Below are 18,037 nucleotides of genomic sequence, written 5' to 3'. Positions count from 1 at the left end.
ATATATATATATATTTAAATTTTGTAACCCTCAGGAGAAAAGAAGGGGGGTGTGCTCCTCGGCATCCCCGGCGCTTTGCGGGAAAGTCCTGCGGGGGAAAAACGACAGGTCCGAGGGCTCTGTCCTCAGCCCGCGGCTGCTGCTGCTGCTGCTGCTGCTGCTGCTCCCCCCCCAGAACAGGCGTTTTTTCTGGAGCCCCCAGCGAGGGAAGCGCGGGTGCCCCTTCCGAAGATGCGAACCCTTAGTCTGTGCCATCGATTCACCGAAAAAAATTGGGGAGGAGGGGAAGGGTTGGGGGGGGGGGATGAAGAAAACAACAACAGCTCCTGCGCTGTCGGGAGGAGCGCGAAGGGAGGTGTTGCCGAGCGGTCGTGTGTGGGTTTTTGCTGCAGGGATTTGTCAGGAGAGATGCTGTGCTCCTTAAAATGTTGCCTCCCGGCTGGCTGTGGCGTGGGGAGGGCGGCAGGGGCAGCTTGGTTGTATTTATTTACATCCCGACCGTTCTCACCCGGTGTCTCGGTGCTGCCGGAGCCTGGAGAGGGAAGTGAACCTGCCCGGCGTTCGAACCCCTTGCGTAATTCTTTTTGTGCGGGCATTTCGTGATAGTGGAAGGGTGGTTGTTGTTGTTTTGTTTTTTTTTTGGTAGGGGCGGGTTGGTGTTTGGCTCGTCCACAACCTGCTTCGGGAGGTTTTGCATCCCTCAAGTCTTGCCGCCGCAGCCCGCTTGCTTTCTGGCCAGAAGAGCAGGTTTCATGTCACGGGCTTGATATTCCAGACTGGATTGCAGGTCTAAAAACCTGGTTTTTGAAAGAGGTGGGCTCTGTGTCGGGAAGGTGTGGGTGGATTCGGGATGTGAGAAGGGCTTGTAAAACCAGGGATGGGGCGTGCAGCTCAGGGTGGGGTGTAGGTGCTCTCCGGTGCTCTCGGCTTCTTCTTCTTCATCCTGACGGCTTCATTTCGTGCTTTTGGCCAACAGCTGAGTTCTGTTGCCTTCATAACGCTGATTTGAGACTGGAGAGATGGAGCAGGTTGTGTTTTGGCCCTCTGTGCCACAGGGAATAACCTGCTTCCCGACGCATCTTGCTTTGCTGCTGTTCTGCACTGTCAATAAGTGGAACTTGGGCTGTATTCACTGTTGTCAAAGTGCTTTTGGTTGTTGCCAAAAGCTACCTGGAGTTAATTATCTGAATTGGACTTTTTTTTTTTTTCTTAATGGCAACATTTTTAAAAGCTAAGGAGCTCTGAAGTTTATATAATAATCTGGTTCTTGGCAAGGTTTCTTTCTCTCTCTCTCTCTTTTTTTTTTTTTCTTTGTAATGCAGTCTGTCGCTGAACTGAGTTTTAATTGTCTCTGATGTTTCCACCACCACTGTGTGGAGTTTCGTGGAGTTTTCAGCCTAAAAGCTGCCATTGCCACTCTGCCTCCCCTCTGGAAGAGTTAAGAGGGCATCGAAGTAAGAAAGCTCAGCTGCTTGTATACAAATATATAGCAATTTCAAGGCAACAAAGTTATTGCAGGATCCCACTGTAACCATGGCAACATGTTCACTCAATTACATTTGGAAATGTAAAATGCCACCCAGCTAAAAAAGAGTAAGTTTTAGGACTGCAGATTTTTTTGGATGAAGTGAAACGTGCAGTACCCAGCTTTCCAGGATTCTGTGCTTTGCTTCATGTTTGGGTGGTGTGTTTTATTTTAGCACGTGCATCTGACAGATTTCCCTTGCTGGTCCTGAGCTGTGTGCGCCCTTGGTTGTCTGAATTTTGGGGGGGGAAATCCCCAAATCTTTAAATCTTTAAACTCCGCTATCCTCTGATTTCTTTGGTTTTGCCTCAGCACTTGGTTTTAAGCAAGTGGATAAACTAGAAAACGCATGAAGTGCGTTTTGAAAATTACGTCAGGATGCCAGAGGAATTTGTCATTTACTTCATGGTATGGGGGCATGAAAGAAAAGTGTCTGTATGGCATGGAGGCTTTTCTTCCTGTGGGAGGAGATTGGGATGGGGTACTGTGATCCACAACAGGCTGTCCTAAAGCAGAAGAAAACTGGCAAATGTGTGCTACCAACCCTGTGGTCAGTGCCAAGTGAAAGCAGTGAAGAAGTTCTCCAGGAGTCCAGGGAGCATCTGTCAGCCCCAGGTTAGGAGACAGCAGGTTTGGGACACCCAGATGCAGATGGGCCATGCAGGTGAACTCCATCGTGGGGTTTAGTTTGCCTTTTGATAGTGACTTACTAGCAAAAAGAAGAAACCAGAAAAAGTAGTTTGTGGTGTGTCTTGGTATTGGTCCAGGTGCAACTTTCTCTTTTGCTGTGCAAGGTGCCCTTAATGCAGAAGAGGGAAAAACAACAATGCACTTAATATGAAGTTTGGTTGTTGGGTTTTTTTTTAGCTAGCAGTGGTGTGTCTACAGACAGTTGCAGACTGACAAACTTCTGAAGAAGTTACCTAGTAACGGGAGGTGATAAGAGATGCATAGGAAGGTGCAGATTGCAGTGGATATTCTTGTAATGTGTTTTGCCCAGATCTTCAAGGGCTTGAATTCGAGGCTGCCTCCCAACCCCCTGGTGTATCTGGATTGGGCAAGACTTACAGATCCCGTGGACTTGTGTTGGAATATGGAGTGTTTTGGAAGGAAGCTCTGCCCAACCTGTCTGGTCTTTCTGCTTCCACGGTGAGCAGATAGCTTGCCTGCCTTGTGGCTTGCACATCCCTCAAAAGCAGCAGCTTGAGCAAGTGTGACTTTCTGCTCCTGTGGCGAGTGCTTGTTTTTCTTTCTGCCTCCTGCCGTGGGCAGAGGTGGAAGCACAGGAGCTGGCTGTTTATAGACTGCTGAAAAGGTGGAGTTGATCTCAGTCTTCAACACCAAATCACAGGTTGAGCTGCAAGGGCGAGGAGTAGGACTTGGTAAAAATGAAGGTTGACACTGAGGAGGAGTCTTTGGTTTTAGATCAGATTGGCCTCTTAATCTCTCTTTGAAATGGCTTTGTGCTTTCTGGGGAGCTGAGTTTTTAAAGCCCTCTTAAGGTGTATCTGTGATTCAGAAACTCGGTGCAATGCCTGAAACTTGCCCTCTGGGATCATTTGTAGGTTTCAAATCTGAGGAAGCTACAGACTTTCTATACATGAACGTGCCCAAACACATTTGACGCAAAGCGTCGAGACAAAACACTTGCCACCAGATACATGCAATATGATAGGATCAAATATTCTAGGCCAAATTTCTTTCATCTTGCAGAGCTGAGAATAGGCAAGTGCTTCTACAGTGGATTGCTCCCAAATGTGCTTATGAAATAACTTGTGCTATAAGGAGTTAGTCTGTTGACTGTGTCTCAAAACTTGTGCAGCCTCACCTGAAGGAGGTAAAGTGACAATTTAGTGTGTGGGGGTTTTATGTTCTTGACCAGCTGAATATTGGGCATGCTCTACTGAAAGGCTCTTGTCTTATTTTTTGCCACTTTGGATTACTTGAAGCGTTCCTCTAATGCCTGCATGCCATGCTGGCCCTTTGGAAGGTCACAGGAATTAGTTGTCCTCCCCCTCTCAAGGGTAGTAGCACATGGTTGTCTGGGTTATGTGGCCTACCTGCATGCTAACCTGCTGCTCTCTCCAGGGCTGTGCTGTACCAGCTTAATCTTGGGGTTAAAACATTTCTTTGGTGTCCTCTTCCAGTTAAAGAAGTGATTACATTACAGTCCTTGACACTGTATGTGTATGTACTTACTGGAAGTGAATACCCCTTGCTGTTGTGTGTGTGTATATATATATGAAGCATAATATAAAAATCCAAACACTTGGGACCATATTTTTACTTGTCTTGCCTGGGTGGTTAAGTAAACACAGTAATATTACCAGAATAGTTTATTTGCTGAATAGTGGCTGTTGCTAGCCTGTTCCAAACAGCAACACTTGTCACAAACCACACATAAATATTAATTGGACGTATTATTTGGACACTGGTAATGACATTAATTAAATCTTGTCCAAGTATTCTTAAGTCTTCTTGCTGGCTTTTTTGATGATGTCATCTTTACTTCACTGCTCCCCCAGTTCACCTTTAGCTTGTTTCCAGTTATCCCATGCTTTCCTGTAAACTTTTTCAATCTTGCTACCTGGTCTACAAGGCCAGCCACTGAGTTTATATTTTATCAGACTCCTGCTGTGAAATCCTTTGAGTTTGTGCTTTTGTAAAAGACTGTTTTACGGGACAGAGAAGCTGACAGGACATGTCACTGAATTCAGAATTGCTTTTTAGTTTTGAGTCCACTTCCCTAATGGATGGTTTCTGTTTTCCATTTACCTTTCCTTCCAGGTTCCCCAGGTCCAAGCATACCAGTGCTCCAAAGCAATGAAAGGAACTTGCTTCTCCTCAGCTTGTTTGCTGATCTCAGAGGTCGGGATGGGGGGGGGCAGAAACAAACCCCTGAAAGTATGTGGTTTTGCCTCAAATTGTTCAAGCTGATAAACAGCAGAGAAACTAAAGCTGTCTGCTTTAATAATTAGAAATGTGGCAATATTGTTCCTAGTAAAAGGGATAAATGGTCTTCTAATAAAAAACAACGAAGTAGCTGTGTGTTGTGAGGGAGGAAATGCATCTTAGCATATTGACTTGATTTGGATTGTCTCTTAGTATATATTGTGTCTATCTATATTCGAGTCCTTGGATGAGGGAACTCCTTGGATTGCTCTAGTAATTAATTCCACTTGCATGTTAATTGTGTTTTGTGGGTCACTGAAGTGGGCCAGGTTTACTTTGTCCTGCAGGGGACCATGTTGATAAGGCTCATCACTCATGAAGTGATGCTTGTCATTGCCAGGTCTGCTAGAATAGCAAGCAGATTTTGGGCAGTGTTTCTTCGCAGGGAAGACTTGGGCAGTTTAAACTGAGAGGAGGAGAAGAGGCAAAATGCTCTGTATTTCTGGCTGTTTTAAAGGATCTGCCTTACAAGCATTTAAAAGAAGGGCAGTGGGAGAAGAAGTAGGTAAAATAAGGAGTTAGAGAAGCAGGACAGCACACACAGGTTCCATAATGATGTTGGAAACAGAACAATTAGGAAAACACTATAAAAACTCTTGGAAAGCTGCTGTGGTTTTCCCTTTGCAAGGAATTACACCTTGGCCTTCCTCTGTAAAAGATAAATAAATCGTGCCTTCTTTTCATGGCATTCATTACTAGGCATGTCTTGATCGACTTCATTGTTGGTTTTTTTTCCTCCTTCATGTTTTCCTATTGGATGTTACCTCAGAAAAGTTTGATGGAAGTCTGCTTCAAGCTGCCACCCTCCAGTGCAGAGAAAGTGTGTTGACTTGTGGTCATGGACACATCTCGCTGTCTGACCTCATCAAATGATTAAACTTTTGTTCCTCATACAAGTACTTAAAACCCAAAAAGTTGCAATTTGAAAATTTGGTCTTAGGCTAGTAAGAAACCTCGTTCTAGTTTGGTCAAGATTAGGGTTTGTTAATTATTTTTCTTGCTTTTTAAAAAGTTTTTACCTTGAGCGACCTCCGATACAGTCGTTTAGTTTGGCTGAGGACCAGAAAGGAGCCCCAGTCCATAGAATGTGCCCAAGTCCTGTTATGGGACCACGTTGCCCACAAGGTGATGATATCTTGGAAAGCATTTGGCAAGTTTTTCAGTTCTCTGTGCTGCAGCTGTGACTTTGCTGAAGTGACAAAGTGAGGACCCTGCCTTGGGTGCAGTCTGGCTGTCGGGTCTGGGTTTGTTGCTGTGTTCACTCCCTTCTTCTCGTTCAGGTTGGATCTCCTGTAGACCTTTCCTGGATATGAGCATTTTCTAACAAGCCAGTAAATGTTTAGGAGACAAATGTCTCGTATTGGGCACTAGCAGCATAGCAATGTGTTTTAAATAATCTTTTTAACCTTGTGGCTCTTTTATTCTGGTGAACACTGATATCCAGCTGAACCTCACTCCGTTTATCTTTTATGGGCAGTGAAGAATTTTGATATTTCACATGTAGGAAATAATTCACTTTATTAATTTTCCTGAGTAACTGATGCTTTAATGAGATGCCTGTCAGTAAGACTTAATTACTGTTAAATTCTGTGAACATTAGTATACTGTGGCTGGTTCTCTGTAAAATGGAATTTCATTTGTCAGACGCGCACGATAGTATTAGCTTGCTGATATAATTTGTGTTAACTTGAATTTGAAAAGCAGCAGTTATTATGAACCAGCCTGTCACTAGTACTGGTGTGTAAAGAGTTTGCAGAGTGTTGCACTTGCCTGAACTGGTGCTGCCTTGTCCTCCCTGCAGTTGCTGGTGAGGATGCTGGTGGGAAGGTGCAGCATCACAGCTAGATCCACATCAGTGACTTGGAGCATTTCCCATTGAATAATCAGTGGGAAACTCTTCAGAATTAAGGGCAGATGAGCACATTACTCTGTTCCCCTTTCCCCCAGTGCTTTCCAAGTTGTCTTCCCGTTTGAGGTTTCATTTTACTTCAGTAAAAACCTGTACCTTTCACCAAGTTATCTTTAGTCGATTAATGGACTTTTCCTGTGTTGCATTCTCCTGATAGACTAAAAGGAAAAGCTTGTTTTGTGTTTGCTCGGAAGGAAGAGTCTTCAAGTTAGTTCTGCTGTTGTGTTGACAAAACTTTCTCATGTGCATCACTCCCAGAAGAGCATCCAAAATGTAAGCCTGAAAGAATGAATTAATTTTGTTGCATGCTGGTCCAAAGAAGTGCTCAGAAAGGGAGTGCTGTTCAAAGTGTTAGGAGAGTTAAAGTTTTCCTGTGGGAGTGACAGTTATTTAGTTTTTGTTAGCATTTGTTCCAAACTCTCTTAGAAATCTCCAATACAGGTAGTTCTTGTGATGAGCAGAAAACTGTCCTGACTTCTTGCTGGGGGCTCACTTAAGATGGAGAGCTGTAAGATTGGTGGAATAATGTGCACAAAAGTGAAGTGTTAAATAACATGAAGAAAAGTTGTATAACGGACCCTTTCAAAATGCTGAGGATTCTGTAAAATGGTGGTGAGAAGGGCAAAGCCTCCACCCTGGAAATGCAGGGCCAGTGGGGCAGATGTTTGTCAGTACTGGCTGGTTTGGAAGAGGTAGGAGGAGATGGAAGATGGGCTGTTGGCCTTAACTTTGGGCAGCAGCTCAAACTGCAAATGAGTAAGGATGTAGAGGTGATCTGATGTCCAAGGACCAGCAGAAAGGGAAGACCTGCTGTGCCAGGCAAGAGGGGTCTGAGAGGGGGAATTCCTAGGTAAAACTGAGCTCTCCTGCAGGCTGGATTGTATTTTAGAGTCTTGCATCGATGAAACCTGTTTTTTTCAAACCAAAACCAAGATGCTTCTTCAGCCAGCACAAACTTGAAAGAACAATAAAATTGCTGTGCCTAGTACTTTGACTGAATCTGGAGGGGACTTCTGCAAGTCATGGTATGAAGAAAGTAGCAGGACTATATGAGACAGAGGTTGGACTCCTGCAGCACAGCAGGCTCTACCCCCTGATGGGGAAGCCTGGCTTGTTTCTTTAGACCGTTTGGGGAAAAAAGGGAGCACAGGCATCTTCCTGGCATATCTCAGAAGATACTGGGTGGTGTTTCTTGCTCTTGTAGAGATCTTGTTGGAGGGGATGAGTGATGGCACCTTTTATAAAACTGGGGAGGGCAAGAGAGCAGAAAGGTGCAGTTCCCTGCTGCCTTGTGCTGCCTTTCCAAGGAGACAGTGCAGTTCCTGAGAGTGCGGTGAAGGAGGGGGATTTCTGTAACGCTCACCTGCTGTGGGTGGTGGTCACTGTCACAAACAGAGTTTAGTTCTGTTGCCTCTGTTCTTTCTCAGCGTGATGAGGCAAGACCTGGATGTGTTGGGTAGTCAATATGCTCAGCACTTTGTGTCTTGCCTTCCCTCAGTGATGCAGAGGAAGGGAAAGCAGCATGAAGAGGTCACACGCAGTCAGGTGTGTTTAAATCTAGTGTTGGATATCCTGCTGAGTAACTGATCCTTCCAGTGGACTGGAACAGCAGTTGGCTACCATGGTCTGCATTTGCATTTCAGTTTTTCCTCACTTACTTGATGGAAATGAGCCTCCTAAAATAAGTTATTTTCCGTATGGATTCTGTTGTGCACTTCTCTCCAAGACTGGTTTTCTGTTTGAATCTAATGGTCATGCTTTGGTTGTGAGAAAATTTGAAATACTTAATACTTCTAATTTCCTCCAACTTTTACCTGCTGTCAGAGCTTGGTAGGAGCTGAAGGATGCATTTGGTTGAACACTGCTTCTCACAGGATTTGTAGTCTGGAAGCATGATCGAAGGAGGAGGGAGAGAACTAGAAATGAACAGCAGGGAATTTATTCTGATAGAATGTGGTAGATAAGGAATACTTTGGTTGGGGGCTGTACCTGCCTATCTTTCTGTTGAGCTTTTCTTCATCCCTGTACAGAAGGGCTCAGCAAAAACTGCCAAGTGGTGCAAGTGCGTTTGTGACAGAGAATGGTAGTCTGAGTTTTTACATTATAAACTATCAAACTTAGCATCATGCAGAAGAGCTAGAGACTTACGGATCAGCAGATGAACAGGTTGATGCTGATGTAGGTAGGGATATGATTTCAGGGCAAAGTGTAGCTGCTGTTTGCTACAGTATAACTTGAAGAAAGTGGCTTTGTAAGTTGAAACTTGTTTGTCAGCACATAGTGTGAATCACTGAAAGCTGTAGAAGCCTTTTCTATACAACTTTATGAGCAATCTGTGCTGGTTTGGGGAGGATTTACACAGCTCACATGGTCTTGTTCACCTCTGTGGCTGTAGGTGGGTGTCTTTTGCTGATGCGTCCTGTACTCGGTTGTGCTTTGTAAACAGAAATAGATGGTGGTGGTGCCTGATGAATCTGATTCTTGTGCTTAGTCTGTAGCACTGCATGTGTGAAGAAAGTTGGTGTTCTGTTCGGGGGAGATCAGATCCTCTCAGTGCAGAAAGCTTGCACGAGCATGGAAAACCAAAGTCAAATCCATTTGGAGAGTTAGATGTTGTGAGTCCCTCCTGGGCAATATTGGGCTGATCTTTGGGAGCTGGTAACCTGTGGGTGGTGGTGTGGGGCAGCGGGGAGCTGGACATACAGCTACTACCAGTGTTCTATGACCATCAGACTGGAGTGTCCTTACATCAATTCTTGACAGTATTAGAACATCTCAGCTGAATTCAGCTTGGCACTGAAAGTGTGCTGCTTCTGGTCTTTGCTATAAAAATGCAGGTCTAAAAATAAACCTCCGCACGGGGATGCTGAAAGCAGGGGAGTGAAGTGAAGAACCTGTGCACAGAACATAAGGCAGAGAGTGCTTGGCTGCTTGTGGAGATGCTGTCACAGGGTAATGCTGGCCGTGGTGTGAGTGAGGTCAAGGCAGGGAAGTTTTGCACAAGGTAGTAATTCCATTGTAAGGGAAGAAGGGAGCAAGAAGACTGAGACTCCGAGATAGACATCGACCTTCCGTCAGCCTCCCAGCGGCCACGGTGCTACGCTTCAAGGGTGCTGTAAAGCCAAAACAGCAATTGGGTGGGGAATATTGCACTTCAAACATGAAATCCTGCAGCGTAACAGCTAAACCAGACTGTCCTTGTGCAGGTCCTTTTAGAAGCTGGATTTCGGACGGCACAGGCAGGTTTAAAAAACAAGATTGCATTCGTGTTTAATTGGGTACTTACCTCAGTTAAAATGGCCGAGAACCCAAGGAACTCGAGAGGCAGCTGCCTAATGCTAGAAATGAGAGCACCTTCTTTGCATGGAGCTTATCACCCCTCGTGAGGAGGATATCCAGTTATTGTATACTTTCAATTCCTAGATCTTCCCAAGTGCCATTATGAATGACATTCCCCACATTCTTTCCTTTGCTGGAAGGAGCAGATCAGGCCGGGAGGTCAGGAGGCACACTGGAAGCTGAGAGACAGCCTAGTGGACAGGAGCCTTTCTTTTCCCTCTTCCCAGGGTATTCCCAGTGAGGTAGACCCCCAGCCTGACGAGTTGAGTATGGACATCAGATTCTCCTTGCTGCCTTCTTGCCCCAGTAAGATAAGTGTTCAGCGTCTACATTCACTAGAGCAACGTTAAAGAGGAGCAAGTTAGGCTATATTTAAATAAAAGAAAAAAACCAAAACCCAGCATATTCTTGGCAATAATTTAGACTTTTGCTGTAAACTGTCTACATTCCCTGGGGGATGAGGTCTCCTTTTGTGAAAATCTGTTCTGGCTGCAGTATGTTTGACAATTTCTCTGTACGACTACCTTCAGTTTTTCACTTTGGTGGTGTAAATGAGCAGACTAATGTGTGTGCTTCTAAGTACTCAGATTGTTTTTTCTTTAAAAAAAAAATATGAAAATAACCTCTTAAGTATGCTGGGGACTGATGAGGCTTGCATTCCTACTATTGCAACACAAGGTGTTCTCTGTTCTAGACTGTAAATATTTATCTCTTGTCAAAGCAGAGCAGTTACTATTGGGAACTGATCTGGCATGCGAAAAGGTTTTCCTTAAGGAATTTGTTTCCTTTTATTTACAGTGTTATCGTATATTTAAATTCCAGGGCCTCAATGTATAGCTCTGAGGCTTGTTCTTAACACTGGCAAAGAAAATCTAAATTATCTCAGCCTGTGAACGTGGATAACTGAATTCTGAGCCCTAGCTAACCAGCAAGCGTGGGTGTGAAATTCAAGCAAACATGGGAAAAGGTACTAATGTTTTCCTGCAGCTGCAGGAGGACTTGCTACATGAGAGAGGCTGCAGGCTGTGCCACTGGGTGCTTTCTGGACAGGAGGCAATTAGCTTCCAGTGCAGTGATTGGGGTGGCTGGGACAGAGAGAGCATGGATTGAGCACAGGGGCTTCATGGTCTATTTTTGCAGCCACTCATCTCCCCTGGAGCAGGCCTTCCCCAGCCCCTTCTGTGTCTGCTTTTAGCCTTCCTGTCAGCAAATGTGCTTTGTCATAACCTTTCTCCAGGAGCTTCAGTGCTGTGTTGTGCTGAGCGAGCTCTTGTTAAATTGCTACTGGTTGTGTTCACCACAGGTTTGAAGACAACTCGGGATGGTTTCCTGGCCTTGGTAATACCCCAATCCTTGCTGCTGGCTGCATGTTCTACTTTGGGAGAGCTGTAGGTTGCTTTGGTCTCCCTGCAGTGGCTTACATTTCAGGGTCAATTGTTTCTGTTGCAGTCTGCTGCACGTGGGAGGCTTATTTATTCAGCCTGGAAAGGTTTGATTTTTTTTTAATTTTTTTTTTTTTACATCTTCCTAGCTTTTGTAAATACTTATTTTTTTGATACTGGCAATTGCTGAAGTTCTCTGTGCCTGTTAGGTAGCTGACTTCCCCATGTACATTGTCTCAGAAGAGGGCTATCAAGCAGGTGTCCTAGCTGAAGTAGCTTTTTTTCCTCTTTTAGGAAAAAGGCTGGTTGAATTAAATAAGTTACTGAAGCTGAGTTCAGTCCCTGCCATAATAGGTAAGAGCTGCTTTCCCTCTTGCTTCTAAATGTGCAAAATGCGTGTCTCAGGCTATATCCAGCCCTGGCCCTTGAGCCTGTGTCTCTGATTCAGAGGAAGCAGGCAGACAAAGTAAAATGCTTTCTTTGCCTGTGGTGTTTTCATATGTATATATTTATTTCATGAACATCTAGTTCATATAAATATATGTAAATAGATCATATGTATTTCATATTTTCATATAAATATATCTATGTCTGCTTTGTGTGTCTCCCTCTCAAAACTTCAGGGGCAACAGATGGATGTCCAAGTATTGCCTTTTTCTGAAATAGCTCCTAATGTCTGAGTTTATCATCTGCTATCAAGTCACGTAAACTTCAGTTCTTGCTCTGTAATATCTGTCTTCAGGGATGCAGAGCCAATTCAGCCTTTTTTTTTTTTCCTCCTTTCTCTGAAATCTTGTGTGAAATTTGCTGTTTGTGGCTTCTGGGCAACAAGCTCTTCCTGCTTTGTGAAAGGGTTTGTAACTGGCAATTGATGCAGCTGTTTTCAGGGTGGTTTACTGCTTTGTATAGAGTCTTTTTAATGGTACTAACAAATTAGAGTGCTAAATGGTGAATGTCCACGGTGGTTCCTAAATACTGTGATATTCCAAGTTGAGCCATTTTTTTAGTAGAAACCTTTGTTCAGGATTGCCTTGAATGAGAAGGAAAGCTGCCTTGGTCAAAGGGAACAACTGTTCTGTTTAGTTCTGTGCTGAGTTGTGCCTTTTGCTTTAATGCAATGTATTTTAAGCAGAATTGAAGTTGTTTCTGAATGTTCCTGGCATCTTGCACTCTTGGTAGAAGTGGCTGCCTATTTGCATGTGCACTGGCTTCTGTGCATCTGGAGACATCAGAGACGTCAGCAGCCTCTGCTCCTTTTCACTTGATCTTATCTCCCCATTCCATTGCAGGGAAAAAATTCTCACAATCTCCTTCCCCTTTCCCCAGCCTTGGAGTGTGCTTTGCATGCAGAGTGTTGGGAGGTAACAGGGAGTCCTGTTTGCTTGGCAGCCGCTGCCAGAATTTAAACCTGGTGCTGAAAGGTAAATTTTCAGAAATCCAAGGGAGTTATTTGTCTTTTGTAGTGCACTGTAGCTAGTTCTGCATTTTCAATGGTTCCTACAGAGGGGCCAGCAGTGTAGGTAGCAGCAGTTGCAGGCATTGGTTATCAGGCCATTTAGTTGTTTTTTTTTTCCTCTGGCATAATGTAACTTATTAATCATTATGTTCGTGGTGACACAAGATTAATCCAGGTGAACGTTTTTAAACCACAAACACCAAGATTTGGAAAGTATCTAGTATTCATTCCTCTTTGTTTATTTTAGCATTGGAAGTAGCAGGTGATAAAGTGGAAGGAGCTGAGCACAGCAGGGCTTTGGTGGCTGGTGGCAGCTCACCGTGGAAGCTGAGAGATTCCTCCTAGTGTGGTGGCTGGAACTGCTGGTGTGAAGGTTTTGGGAGAATATTGAGGAGCATGCAGAGGTGCAAAATCCCAAAACTGTGAATAAAAGACCCTGAAGTTTGGGCTGTGGTGTTTTAAAAATGAAGAGAGAAGGTTGAAGAGGGATTAAAGCCAGATTTAAATTACTTTCCTTCATTCCTTCCCTGAAAGAGGGAAGTCTTACAGGGATAAATATTGCATCTATGCTTTTTAGTGTCCAAGGCCATAAATGGCAGTATAAATTTTAATGTAGATCATGGAAAGTTAACAGAATGTGAATCCTTTCAAATCTAAGCTAGGGCTCTAAGGCATCCTTGAGGATACTGAGTTGAAGTCTGTCTTTGCAGCTGGCAACTGGTAGTTTTCTAAAATCTACCTAAAAAAACCCAACCCTGTGGCAGATGCTGTATCAGTCCTTGAAATAAGTCCTAGTTTTTGAGGCCTTACACTCCCGTTTTCTTACTTAAAGGAACAATTCAATTTTTTTCCTGCTGTTTTTGTTGTGCCACAGACAAAATGGGCCATATAAAATGTGGTGTAAATCATAAAGTCAATGGAGCTCTTCCTTCACTCTGTGTCAGATAACAGCCCTGGTGTTGGAAGCAGCACCTGGTAAGTGAACTCTCAGAAGTTTGATGGCCTCTGCCTCTCTGAAGGTAACCTGCAACTACTTCTTTAAAGGGTTTTGTCCTTTTTTGCTTTGGTGGTGGTAAAATAAAAACCAAGCCCCCTCATGTATGAGTAATGTCTGTTATTCCTTCCTTGCTTTTCTTGCTTGTCAGCCACAAGCTTGAAATACTTGACTGAAGAGTCTAATTTTTATTAAAGGGTGAAGTTGGGCATTACAAATTCAACCCTATTTGTAGTATTTCAACACAGGAATTTATATTTTTCTGGTGATTGAGTTAATTTTCTATTCGGGCCGTGGTTGTGGCTTGGGAGTGTGACTTGCACTTTAAAAATGGGGCAAGTGGAAAACATGGACTGTGAATATAATACATTTGCTTTAGCTTCCCCTTGGGATTGCTGCCTGTTTGGCTACTGGCATGCTTGTGGTTGAAGTTCCAGCAGCTTTGGCAGATAAGCCAGGGACTACCTAATGTGCCCAGGACCTCTCTGCCTCCCTGGAAGCAGCCTGGCTCCACTAAGGGGAGGGGGAAATCACTGCTAACATGTTACATATCATTTAAAGAATAAAATTCTAGCTACTATTTGAAATTCTTTACGTGGCAGAAATAACTGTTGACTTAGCTTGTATTACTCATTCAGTTATCTGAATTTCAGTGTTTGACTGCCAGCTCTGTCATGCTTTTACAGGTGTATGTCAGCAACACTTTTCATGTGCTTACGATGAGAGAAGAAAAGGTTTTCCTGACAAATAATAATAATAAAGTGCATATTGTACTTTAAAGGCAAAGTTGTATTTTTTTTTTGTGTTCAGTGCAGTATCCTTTATGCTTACAGGTAATATGTGGGTTTAGGTGATGCCCTGGTTAATATCCTTTGAGTAAGAAGGTTGGCAAATACATTGTGCACTGCATTTCTGCACTGTAACATGTTTTTTTGTCAGCTGTATGAAAAGAGAGACTTGTTAAAAGAAAAAACAGAAGAGTGACACCCCAGGTTCGTCAGGGCTGGGGTCTGGATTGCTGCAGTGCTGAGGGAAGTGCAGTGTTCTGGTAACAGGTATTAGCACTCAGTGTAAGACAGAAGTAGTAAAACATAGAAAAATGTAAACTTCCGTAGAGACATAGAAATTGGGTTGGAAGGGACCTTAAAGATCATCTAGATCCAACCCCCTGCATGGGCAGGGACACCTCCCACCAGCCCAGGTTGCTCCAAGCCCCATCCAACCTGCCCTTCAACACTGCCAGGGATGGGGCAGCCACAGCTTCCCTGGGCAACCTGGGCCAGGGTCTCCCCACCCTCACAGCAAAGGATTTCTTCCTGATATCTCACCTAAATCTTCCCTCTTTCAACTTGAAACCATTCCTTCTCACCCTATCACTCCATGCCCTTGTTAAAAGTCCCTCCCCAGCTTTCCTGGAGCCCCGTCAGGCACTGGAAGGTGCTCTAAGGTCTCCCTGGAGCCTTCTCTTCTCCAGGCTGAACACCCCAGATTTCTCAGCCTGTCTCCAGAGCGGAGTTGCTCCAACCCCCTGATCATCTCCGTGGCCTCCTCTGGACTCATTCCAGCAGGTCCATTTTCCTTGTGCTGTGGACCCCAGAACTAGACACAGTACAAACTTTGGATCTCATGATGCTAGCTTTTGTGGGTGAGGGCATGCTTCTGCCTGGTGAGCTGAGGTCTACATGCTTTCCTGCAGTGTACAGTGGCAAGCAAAGCCTGCTGTGGGACAGGTTCCTGGAGTTGAGGAGTGAAAAGGGCTGCATGTCTGAATGGTGGTAGCTGGCAGTGGGTTCCTGCCAGTGGTGTAAGAAGGCTGCATTAACGGGTGGTGTTTGCAGGAGCTGTGTGTCATTCTAGATTTAGAAAATGGCACCGAATTGCTCGCTAACAGAATAGCTTTTTGAAGGCTGACAATGAGTGTTTAAGCCATTTAACTAGGGCTTGAAAAGATGTAATGAAGAACAGAGCTAAGTGGTTCTTCCCACAGAGCCTGGCTGGACGAGGCTCGGCCAGCAGGCAGGAGAGCACAGAGGAACCCTCCCTGGAAGGGAGCTGTGCCCATGTGCTGGTTATGGGGAGATGGAGGTGGTGGAGCTGAGCTGAGATCCTCACAGGATGAACCAGTCCAGCCTCTGAAGCAGTGGGAGAGTCCAGGGGGAAGTTTGCATTGTGCTGTATGACTCTTTAGCTGATTTTAGTCTGTGCTGCTAGCATGATAACACTTCTTTTTTCTTGTTGTCCTTTTTCCCTTATGCCAAAAAATGTGCGTCTCCATCTTGCAGTTTAAACTTCACAAACCCTTGTCATACCTCTGTGCCACTGTTTTGCAGCGAGTAGCAGAGGGCTAAATGTCCAGTTGGAAATGATGCAACTTGTTTGTGGAGACCTTGAGGCCTGTTTCTTTCCAAGAGCATGACAAAGGTCGGAACTTAAAAGCACCGTGGCAGTAAGTGGGAACGGCAGCCTGGTTAACATCGTACAGTGAGCACGGAGTATTTGAGAACATGCATAATTAGCTTTCTGGTTAAACTTAATGCTGGTTGAAACCAGCATTGAAATGTAGTCACTTCCAGAAGAAACAAGGGGAAATGTTTTACTAGACAAAAGAATTGCACGAGTGACGTGACAGGTTTGCTCTGGTGTTCAGGCTGCATTATTTTCTCTTGGTAATCAGATAGCATTCAATTAAAAACAACAACAAAAAAGAACTAGATGAACCTTAAACAATGTTTGTTCTTTAAAAAAAAGTCAATATTCTTTTTCCAAGTTAATGAAGTAATCAACAGTGATTGATGACACATGTACTCAATTATTTTATGCTTGTAGACCAGATGGGTTAGGCACAGCTAGTGACCAGTAATTTTGATTCTTTGTCAGAAGGAACAAGAAGTTCAGATGTGGGCTGTAACAGCTGAAATACATGAATAAAAAAGGTAGATGTTTTTCTCCCTGCCTTTCCCTACCTATAGATGAGAATTTGAAAAACAACCCCAGGCAAGGAATTGCGGGTTGTTCATTTTTAGCAGTTGAGAGAGTTGAGCTGGAGTGAAAATGTGGTTGAAAAGCTGAAGGTTTTCAGCTGTTGTCCAGAACTAATTACAAGAAGGTGTTGGTGTCCTTTTGTGGTTGTTTTTTTTTTTGGCTGTGTCAAGCTGTTTTGAAAGAGAAAGATTGTGGGTGCAAGCAGGTGGGGGAAAAAAAAAAATCTTACTTGAAAGCTGCATTACTGAGCAAGTCTACAGAGAAATGGTTGGTGTCTAGGTCTGTGAACTTTCTATCATGATTCTCTTTTCCCCCTTGGTGTCTGCTATGCTGGCAGCACGGAGGGAGAGGATTTGGAAGGTATCTGAAGGTGGATGTCAGCAAAGTGAAGAGGTCTCAGCGCTGCTGGAATGCTTTAATGGGACTTTAGTGTTACAGTGGTAAGTTTTAAAATGTCAGGATACATTACAAGTTGCTGAAACTTTAATTTGCATTAATTAGGGGAGTTAATAATATTCCTGTTGAAGTGTTGTGCTTAGATTACTGATAGGAAGCTTCAGCTCTTGTGGTGTTTGCACGGGAATGCTTCGGTCAGAGCTGGCTGGTCACACAAACTCTTCCTGGCACTTAAAATGCAGTTTGGGGGGATTTTGATTAAAAAGAGTATACTATTTTTTATCACTTCTCAGTCTAGTATTTAAAAGGAGTTTTGTTTTTTGTGCTTCTGAATTGTAGCTAGGGAGATATACGAGGAAGGAGGGAAGAAATGAGATGGACGGTGGCCATAAACTCCCAGTATTCATTTACCTTCTGTCAAGCACTCCTTTCATCTGTCTGATTTGAACTCTTTCAAATGCAGAAATACTAGGATAGAGGAAAAACATGGGATGGGGGAAGAAAAGGGCTTCAGAAAAAGCCAAGACGGTAGACTTTTATAGGTAACTCTGCCCAATTTGTACATACTCCTCCAAGGCTTCAGTAGCAGCTGGAACAGGCTCCCGAGGCAGACTTTTATCCTTTCTCCCTCCCACGCGGATCCATCTGTGAGACTGCTTGTTCTTGCTGCTCTTGCTGAGAAACTGGATCGAGCTCAGAAGCATCCTGCTCCTTCAGACCCTCTGCCAGAGCCTTGCTAGTCAAGGAGAGCTCTGTAATCCTGCAAATCTACATATCCCCAGGTTTTACACAGTCAGTTGCAGTTCGGAATCTGCAACGCTTCTGTGAGCTGTGTTCCTGCTTGACTAAAAATTTGTTTTCCAAGCTGTTGACCACTTTCAATTGAAGCTTTCACAGAATGATGTTGATGTGTTATTTCCAGATTTCTTCAGGCTCCTGAAGGTGGTCTTTTGCTCAGAGTCCTGGATTATGCATTGGAGGATTTACATCCACTTGGTTTCTCCCAAAGCCTTGTTTTTTTTTGCTTTGGCTTTGAGATACCTGCAACACTCCTTCAGTGCTTCCTTGTTGAGGTCTAAAAACAGAGGAGACATGAGAATTT

At 44.1% G+C, this 18,037-nt stretch overlaps 1 protein-coding gene across 3 annotated transcripts in view; it reads left to right on the top strand.

Moving 5' to 3' along the window:
• Positions 1-18,037, top strand: part of HDAC4 (histone deacetylase 4) — a 251,960-nt gene that overhangs the window by 942 nt on the left and 232,981 nt on the right. The window contains exon 1 of one of the 3 annotated variants that reach the window (XM_051623787.1): positions 11,431-11,461. The exons of the other annotated variants lie outside the window; for them this stretch is intronic. The gene's annotated coding sequence lies outside the window, so the exon portion shown is untranslated. Of the gene's footprint in view, positions 1-11,430; positions 11,462-18,037 lie in introns of those variants that run through there. 3 annotated transcript variants of the gene reach the window in all.

This window comes from Apus apus, chromosome 6 (assembly GCF_020740795.1).
Source record: "Apus apus isolate bApuApu2 chromosome 6, bApuApu2.pri.cur, whole genome shotgun sequence".
Lineage (NCBI taxonomy): Eukaryota > Metazoa > Chordata > Aves > Apodiformes > Apodidae > Apus > Apus apus.
This window is presented reverse-complemented; position numbering and strand designations above follow the sequence as displayed.